Genomic DNA, 9894 nt, shown 5'->3' with positions numbered 1-9894 from the left:
CAAGTCAGCGGACCCTGCAGTTTCAGAGGAAGCCACCAACAGCTGCTGTGTTGGTTCTGTGGGTGCCATGGGGGTGGGGGTGGGGGAACCTGCCAGAACTCCAAGTGTTTAAAGAAAGGCAAAAAGTCATACGAGAGATGTGCGTACTGAGCAGCTGGGCTCTTTTCTGGAAGGTGCATGTGATTCCAGTCCCAGGGGGTCAGTCTGTCCCTAGTTTTCATTTCAGGGAACAACTAGCAGAATCTTAGCAACAGGAAGCCAACGTGCCTGAAGCCCCAAAGCCTTTGGTATCAGACAATTCTGGTTCAAGTTCCAGCTTGGCCACTCACTTGGTGAATGCCTTACCCTCCGTGTGCCTCCGTTTCCTTGTCTGTAACATCAGGGTGATCATTCGTAGCCCTCCGGGCTACTGCAAGGTTTAAGTGACATTATATATGAAAATTAACGAGCACGTATTCATTCAGCAACAAGTAAGGTTGCCCCTTTCCCTCTTCAGGCTGTTTTACCCCAAGGCAGGAACATCAAAGGCAGGACTCTGCACGGTCCCGTTGCCCAGACAATGTGCAGAGGGCTGTCTAGGAATTAACCAGAGTGCCAGTCAACAGGCTATTCCATGTCTCTCGCTCGTCCCTCAGCGTTTTCCATTCTCATTGCAGTGTCGCTGGTCTGTGTCCCCAGTGCCTGGGGATCTCAACCAAGTCCTGAACTGCATTACCTCCCCGGGCCTGATTTCTACCACCTCGATCCATTTCCACGATTCCGGCAAGGATTATGTTCCCAGAGCACAACTCAAACCAAGCCACTGTCCTGCTTAAAATCTATCCGTGGCTCCCCGACGCCAGCTGAGCTGAGCCCGGGCCCGCTGAGATGGCACTCCACTCTTGCTGACCCCTGGCTCCGAGTTCCCTTGCCTTGGACTGCTTTCTCGCTCCCCCCAGTGTTCTGGGGAATTGAGTCTCCCTGCGCCGCTCTTCGTGGAATTCTCAGAACTACTTGGTCTTCGAGAAACCACTGTCGAATAGCTCGAGACAGAAGTCACCTTGGCCTCCTCTGACCCTGTCAAGGGGTTCTGTGCTGCTCTCTGACTCACACACCACCACCGGCCTCACCACCACTGCTCTCATCTGAATGCCTGTGTCCACCCCCCACCCCCAACCCCCCAGCAAATTTCTGTGTTGTAACCCGATCCCGATGCGACGGCATTTGGACATGGTGCTTTTGGAAGGTAATTAGGTCATGAGGGGGGAGTCCTGGCGGTTGGGATTAGTGCCTTATAAAAAAGGCCCCTGGGACATCCCTGACCCTTCTCCATCCCTGGGACGACGCAGTCTTAGAAACAGGACGCTGGCTCTCACCGGACATCAAATCTGCCAATACCTGATCTTGGATTTCCTGACCTCCAGAACTGTGAGAGATAGATTTCTGTTATTTAAGCACTCAGAACTGATTTAGACAGCCACCACCACCATCAGTCATCATCACTGCTTCTCTCTTTATTTACCGTTATTTTAATACGTCTTTTCTGTCATTCCTGGCTGAATGCCCTCACCTTGAGGGCAGAGTTAAATCTGCGTGGTCTTTGTTGTTGTTGTTTTTTTAATGTTTATTTATTTTTGAGAGCGAGAGCGAGAGCGAGAGCGAGAGCGAGAGCGAGCATGAGCAGGGGAGGAGCAGAGAGAGAGGGAGACACAGATTCCGAAGCAGGCTCTGGGCTCTGAGCTGTCAGCACAGAGCCCGACGCGGGGCCCGGACTCACGAAAGCAAGTTCATGACCTGAGCCCAAGTCGGATGCTTAACCGACTGAGCCACCCAGGCGCCCCTCTGTGTGGTCTTTGTATCCAGTCCCAATGCCCAACCCAGTATCCATCACAGGGTGTGTGCCCAGGAAATGCGCACTGAGTGAAGGAATGAATGAAGGAGTGAGTTTGTGAGTCACCGATTCCAGGCTATCTGGCTACCGTGGCATTAACAAGGACGACAGCAAAGGAGGAAAACGCACGGCCCTTGCTCTCCCAAGGACCTCACGCCCAGCTCTGCGGAGCGGAGCACAAACCAGAACATGAGGGTGGGGCCGGGTCTGTGTGGGGAAACCAAGGAGGGGTGCCGTTTGCATCGTTCTGCAGGACACAGCCCCCATCCTGCTACGGGGAGGGGTGCAGGAAACGGGCAGCCTCCTGCTCCAGCTCCTTCAGCCTCCACCTCAGCTTTTGACCTGAGACACAGCCTGTGACCGAAGTCAGCAGGGTAGTCAGGTCTTGCCTTTCCTCCCCAGCTTGACTCCGGAGCTCACTGCTGACGTTCAGATCCGCCCTGGGCCCGGGGCTCTCCCTGGCCGCTCCTGCTTCCTCTCCTCTACCCTTCATGACCTTCCACCCCGATAAGCCTTTTCAGTTCCTCGCTTGGCTTTGGCGCCCGCTTCCCGGAGGACCCAGGTGCCGCACTCTCTTGCTCATTACTCTGTCCCAAGGAGGGCTCCACAAGGATCTGTGGAAGAGCAAGCAGATGTCAAAAGAGGGTGATACTCTAAGTAAAGAGCTTCCTATGAGTCCTGATGGGACATCCATCCGTGTTCTGGCTCTTTTTTTAGCCAAACTTACTTCTGGTCCTCTTGTCATTGGCAAGGGTGTGTTGAGTATTTTATCCGCCAGGAGCGCCATAATGGCCCTCCTCTCTCCTGAAATGACAAAGCACTTTCGTGTGGATATTGTTTGCAGCAGATGTCATATCCCCTCAGCTTGGGAGGTATTTTCCATACCTGAGGGAGAATATTCAATCACTCACTCCCTCACCCCCTCACTCAATCAACCAATGGTTGCTATGGGTTAGACGCTGTTCCTGGTGCTGGGGGTCCAGTACACACCAGACGTTTAACGTCCCCGCCCTTCTGGAGCTTCTGTCTCAGACACAGGACCTTCAAAACCTGCTGTGGTCCGAGGTGGTAGATTGACAGGCCCCAGGAGCTCCAGGCCAAGGATGCCGTGTGTGCTGGAATCTTCCACTGGCCCCTTAGATCCGCCCTCCAGCCATCTCCCTCACTGACCTGCATGGACCACCAACAGGTGTCCTTGTCTTCTGCCTCTGGCTTCCAACTGGTCCCTCACCCAATGGGAAGTTCCAGCAGGCGACCAGGGAGCGGGAGAGGAGTCAAGGGGAGATGTCTCTCCCCCTCCCCACCAGCTCCCTCCCTGCTATACTGCCTGGGTTGGTAGAGTCCCCACAGCTCCTGTCAAGCCGCCCTCCCCTGCAGCTACTCCGTCTGGGCTCTGGAGACTTCTCCCTCCCGTGTGCTTTCAGGCTTGGGAGAGTGGTAATAGCCCTGCACTCTCGCTAGCCCTGGGCTACTGCTCCATTCTGTTTCATTTCTCTTAACCGGCCCAGACCTATGAAAGAACTGGCTCATGCTAGCTGAGTCTGAAAGATGTCTAAAGCTGATTCTCCTGCCAAACTGAGGGCAGCCAGTTCCAACATAGCCATACTCTGTTGGCATGTGCTAATGGTCAGTCAGTTGAACCCTTGTCCTTGAGATACCAGTCCTCTGCGTTACCCACTTATAACCTGCTAGAGCCCTTGGGTGCTCTCTGAGTCATCTCCTTGAAGCCCGTCTTTAGAAGTGAAGGGGGAGACACTGTCCATCCTCCAGAAAAGTGGGATTCGCTGCCCCTTGTCCTTTCCGAAGACATACTCCCTGCCACCTATCTCCCAAACTCCATGCGTGACCCTTTCCTACCCCAGTGTGACCGAGGGGCTATCTCGATACCCACTTTGACATCTAAAATCTGTTGTATCTTGGTGCCTCAGTCAAAGCTCTTAGACATCTCATCATATAATTTTTGTGTAGTAGCAGTAGGAAAGTTGGAAATGGAAGCCAACTCTAAGGTAGCTTGAACTCAAAGCTAAGATACCTTACAAAGGATAAGAGTGAATGATGGAGATTTGGCAAGCCTGCCCATGGGAATGGGGGCAAGGGCACCTCATCCCTGACATCTTGTTTTCTCACCAATATGACTTCAGAAGCACTTCATGAAGTGTGATTAAGATTCAAGGAGGCTGTGAGTTGCACAAAGCCATGGCAGGTCCTTGATCGTAGCAGTGGATCACGGTTCTTGGTTATTCACACATAAGACAACTCGTGTGGTTCTCACAACATGCCTATATAGCACAGACTCTACTGTTAATACTCCCTCTTCACAAGCAAGATCATTAAAGCACAAAGAGGTTGAGTGATTTGCCAAGGTTTTCTGGTTAGTAAGTAGTAAAGACAGGATCTGAACCAAAGAGTTGAACTCGAAGACCTTGGTTTTACTCACTGTCCTCTACAATCTCCTAATCAGTCACACCTCCATTAGCCCGCCCCTTGAATTGAGGTCAACTGGCTTTGTCCAGTCCTCCCTGCCATATTTTCTACACCCAGTTCTATCTTCATTGTAGCTTGACAAGCAACATAGCCCTGTGGGGTTGATTGTGCCAAAAATGTGGAGTTATAGCTCATGGATGGACATTTAGAGGACTTTGCACAGATCTGGGTTTTGGAAAAAAATCTGGCTCTTTATATACCTGACAGTGTGCATGCCAGACTTAGGAAGCCAATATATATTCTCTACTGGGACGGGGATTCCAGGGCATAAAAACCTAGTGGCCAGCTGTTAACCAAGAAAATAAATATTTCACATTTCTTGGCAGGAAGGAGTGCCACATTTCCCCGTGACATCAGGAAAATGGGTTGTGTCTTCTTTCCACCAGCTGTCCTCTTCAGAGATAGCCAGCCTGTAGCTCAAAGCAGCCTGCAAGGTAGGAACCACACCAGGCCCGGCCCTTCTACCCGGTGTCACTGGGGAGCTATGACATCTGGTCATGCCACCTACTCAGAGGGTGACTTTGGGCTAGTCACTTCCCCTGCCTGAACTTGTCTCCCCAACTGTAAAACAGAAGGGGTGGACTAGAGGCTCCTGAAGGTCCCCTCGCGGTGTATAATCGCTAACTCATGGGTCCATGCGTGCTGGGCAGTGAAGGGTTCAGATGCTGAGGAAAGTCCACAGGATGCCAGCAAAATGGAAATCGGCATTGTGTAACCAGGTGTGTTAAGTGAAAGATGGTTGGGAGGGAAGGTAATGCCTGGGTTATCAGGATCTCAGGATAGGTTCATTATCGTTTCTTCCTCCTGTCCTACTGCACATAGACCCCGAGAGATCGTGAGAAGACATCTGATTGCTATTTATGGTAACACAGGGTTTGTTTTGTTTTATTTTGTTTTGTTTTTTAGTTCCCAGGACCACAGCCCCCACTCTTTCAAGACCAGCTTCCTCCCACAGCAGAAATCAAATGGGCAACGCAGAGTAGTGCTTAAGCATGGGAGCCCGCGTGTCGATTTTCCCCAAGCTCAAATTGCAGCGTTTCTACTTAATAGCTCGGTTCCATTAGCAGGTCTTTTAAACTCTTCAAGCCTCAGTGTTCCCACCTGTATAATGGGGATGATATTGGAGCTTACTGAATAAAATACAAATAGTATTGCAAATACTGTGGAGTAGTTAGTAAATTTTGGTGACGATGATGATAATGATGCCAATGATGTCTGCTGGCATGCCACAGCTTCACATTGAAGGGACTGATATGCTTCCCAATCTTTAGTTCTAATGGCCCCTGCTTGGGTCTGGTGACTGTCTCTGGGCCATTTAATGCTGGGCATGTGAGAGGGTACTCTGACTGGCTCACTCAGGAGCCAATCAAGAGCAAGGGGGAGTGCAAAGAGGTGGGGTCAGGAAGAAGATGGGAGGTCCTTCTAAAGCCACATCAAGTGGGAGGAGGGCACTGTTGAGAAGAACGAGTTCTGTTTTTGCAACCAAGATTGTAGGCATCTGCTGTAAGATCCAGTAACAGATTCACCGTGAACTAACAAAGCCAACATGGCAGGACCTCTCAGACCTGAACGGGCTTTTTACAAGGCCCTTGGTGTGGTGCTAACAATGTTTCCACAGGGTCATACGTTTTGGTAAAAGTAAAGCATTTTAACCACAATGGGTTAATCCTGCTGTCTCTTTCCAATCTGACTTCTCATCTGTCACACTCGCCTCTGTAGGAGGTGCCACCGGAGTGGCTGTGAACATTTTTGGTAACTGGCTAAAAGGATGTTGAGTTAGGGACACCTTTATTTTTAGTTTTGTGAAATAAATGTATGTCATTCACAGTTATTTCCATATATAGTTATATTCCATATATAGCTCGCCCAGTGCAGGAAGAGCTTCCAGGAAAATTGCCACTCATTTAACTGACTTAAACTGGCATTATGACCTAAGTGCAAGGCCGCAGATGGATTCCTGATATGAACGTGATCGATGGCACCAGCACCAGAGTGGATGGTTAATGGAAGAGAAATAAGGCTTGAAATATACAAGAAAGCAGCTTATCTGCAAAAATGTCTGACTCTTTCAAGCTTTCAGAGTCTCATAATTGGATGGCTGTTTTCTTTCTTTCTTTCTTTCTTTTTTAAGTTTCTTTATTTTGAGAGAAAGAGAAGCATGGGCAGGGGAAGGACTGAGAGAGAGAAGGAGAGAGAGAATCCCAAGCGAGCTCCAAGCATAGCCTGATGTGAAGCTTGAACCCACAAACTGCAAGATTTGAGCCAAACCAAGAGTCAGATGCTCAACTGACTGAGCCACCCAGGTGCCCCACGGTTGGACAGTTTCAAGCACACATGGTAAAAATCCACATTGCACTCGGGTGACTTGTCAGCCTGGCAAACATTTTTGGAGGCTCAGAGGACACAAACAAGATGCAAAAACTTTGTCCCAAATGTGGGTGTAGAGTTGGTATTTTCAATTTGTATTTCTCTGATGATCAATAAAGTTTTCATATGATGATTGGTCATCTGTATGTCTTCCTTTGTGAGGTGTTTGTTCAAGCCTTTTGCTCATTTTTCAAAAATGGGCTTTCTTTTTTTCTTATTACTGAGTTGTAGAAGGTCTTCATATGTTCCGATCGCAAGTTCTTTGTTAGATAAATGTATCTTGAATATTTTCTTTTAGTCTGTGCCTTGACTATTCATTTTCTAATGATGTCTTTTCATGAGTAAAATTTTAAATTTTATGAAATATGATTTATCAATTTACTGTTTTCTAATAAGTGCATTCTGTGTCCTCTCTGGGAAATCTTTGCTTATCCTCGGGTGGAGCAGATAGTCCCTTGTGTTTTCTTATAGAAGTTTTCTAGATTTAATCTTTACATTGGTCTTTGACTCATTCCAAATGAATTTTGTATTATTTGTATGAGATAGGGAGTCAAATTTCAATTTTTTCCGATATGGATTTTTTAAAAAAATTCAGGTTAGTTAACATACAGTATAATCTTGGTTTCAGGAGCAGAACCCAGTGATTCATCACTTACATATAACATTCAGTGCTCATCCCAACAAGCGCCCTTCTTAATGCCCATCACCCATTAAGCCCATCCCCCCATCACTTCCCCTCCAGCAACCCTCAGTTTGTTCTCTGTATTTAAGAGCCTCTTATGGTTTGCCTTCTTCCCTGTTTTTATCTTATTTTTCCTTCCCTTCCCCTATGTTTATCTGTTGTGTTTCTTAAATTCCACATATGAGTGAAATCATATATTTGTCTTTCTCTGACTTATTTCGCTTAGCATAATACATTCTAGTTCCATCCATGTTGTTGCAAATGGCATGATTTCATTCTTTTATCGCCGAATAGTATTCCATTGTGTGTTTATATACGTGTGTGTGTGTGTGTGTGTGTGTGTACATGAGATCTTTATTCATTCATCAGTTGACGGACATTGGGCTCTTTCCATACTTTGGCTATTGTTGATAGCGCTGCTATAAACATTGGGGTGCATGTGTCCCTTTGAATCAGCATTTTTGTATCCTTTGGATATATACCTAATAGTGCAATTGCTGGTTTGTAGGGTAGTTCTATTTTTAATTTTTGGAGTTTTGAGGAATCTCCATACTGTTTTCCAGAGTGGCTGCACCAGTTTACATTCCCATCAACAGTCAGTGTGGATTTTCAATTGAAAGAGCACTACTTGATGAAAAGATTTTAATTTTCCCATAAAACTGCTTTGGTACTTTTGTCAAAAATCAGTTGACCTAAGGCCGCATGGGTGGTCCAGTTGGTTAATCATCCAACTCTTGGTTTTGGCTCAGATCATGATCTCATGGTTCGTGGGTTCCAGTCCCACGTCGGGCTCTGCACTGACAGCACAGGGCCTGCTTGGGATTCTCTCTCCCTCTCTCTCTGCTTCTCCCCTGCTCATACTCTCTTTCTAAATAAATAAATAAGCATTTGACTTATTAAGTATGAGTTTATATCTGGCTTTTCTAGTCTGTTCTGTTGATCCCTTTGTCTCACTTTATACCAAGACTACAACATCTTGTTAAATGTAATTTCAAGTGGTCTTGAAGTTGAGTGGTTTCAATCCTCAGAATTGTTCTTCTTTTTAAAAGTTATTTTGGCTTTTATATGTCCTTTGAATTTCCATATTCATTTTAGAATCAGTTTGTCCATTACTACCCAAAAAGGCTGCTGAACTTCAATAGAGATTGTGAGAATGAGTAGGTCAAACCTAGGGAAGACTGAAATTACCAATGTTAGTCTTTGAATTCATGAATGTGGAGTCTGTCTCCGTTCAGTTAGATCCTTTAAAACGTCTCTCAGCAAAAATCTGTAATTTCGATGAGCAGATGTTGACCATATTTTAAAATTTATTCTTAATTACTTCAGATTTTTTGCACTGGTATTTTTCTCCCAATTCTAGGAAGAAAGCATTTGATTTTTGACAGCAATTATAATTTTATCTGTAGTTTTTCTTATTATACACATATTAACACATTAAGAAAGTTTGCTTATATTCCTAATTTGCCAAGACTTTAAAAAAAAAAATCATGAACACGTATTGAATTTTGCCAACTGCATTTTCTATGTATATTGAGATGATCAGATGCTTTTCTCCTTTATTCCATTAATATGATGAAATACACTGATTGATTTTTAAATGTTAAACCAACCTTGCATTTCTGAGAAGAACTTTACTTTGTCGTAGCATATTATTTTTTTTATATATCGCTGTACGTGATTCGATAATTTTAGAAGGATTTTTACATCTATGTTTATGAGAGACAATAGTGTATAGGGGCTCATGTCATGTATTTCCCTTCTCTCGGGGATCAGTCCTGCATTGCTTGTTGCTTGATGATATTGAGGACAGCAGGCTTATATATTTTGTCTAGTTTTTAGTTGTTTATGGCAAGAAGGCTGGTCTGGTATCAGTTACTCCATCTGGCCAAAAGTAAGATGTCTCCTCAAATTTTTAAAATCCAGTAATTTGTTGAGACGTTTTTGTCATTATAATTTAGCACCTGATTTTGCCTTTGTAATTCTGTGTTATTTTTCTAAAAGAGGGCCCCACACTGTAGAAACTATCGACCCCCAAAACTGAATCTGTCTCTCATTAAGACTATTTTCTTGGGGCGCCTGGGTGGCTCTGTTGGTTCAGCATCCGACTTCGGCTCAGGTCATGATCTCATGGTTCGTGAGTTCAAGCCCCTAGTCGGGCCCTGTGCTGTCAGGGCCAAGCCCACTTTGGATCCTCTGTCCCACTCTCTCTGCCCCTCCCCAATTCTTGCATGCGCACGTTCTCTCTCTCTCTTTCTCAAAAACCAAACATTTTTTAAAAAGACTATTTTCTTGAATGAAAATAAGAGTTTCTACTCCCTTCCTTGGTGCTGTCTGCAGAGGTGGTAGCTATCTGCTACTCAGCTTTACGGCTGCCCTCAGACCTCTGGTGAGGCCCAAGGTCATTAAAAAAGGAACCAAGAAGTTTATATGGCACCAGGGAGACTGACACGTCAAAATGAAGTGCAACTGTCAGGAACCCGGAAGCACGGAC

Source organism: Neofelis nebulosa, chromosome 7 (genome assembly GCF_028018385.1).
Source record: "Neofelis nebulosa isolate mNeoNeb1 chromosome 7, mNeoNeb1.pri, whole genome shotgun sequence".
In the NCBI taxonomy this organism is placed as follows: Eukaryota; Metazoa; Chordata; class Mammalia; order Carnivora; family Felidae; genus Neofelis; species Neofelis nebulosa.
This window is presented reverse-complemented; position numbering follows the sequence as displayed.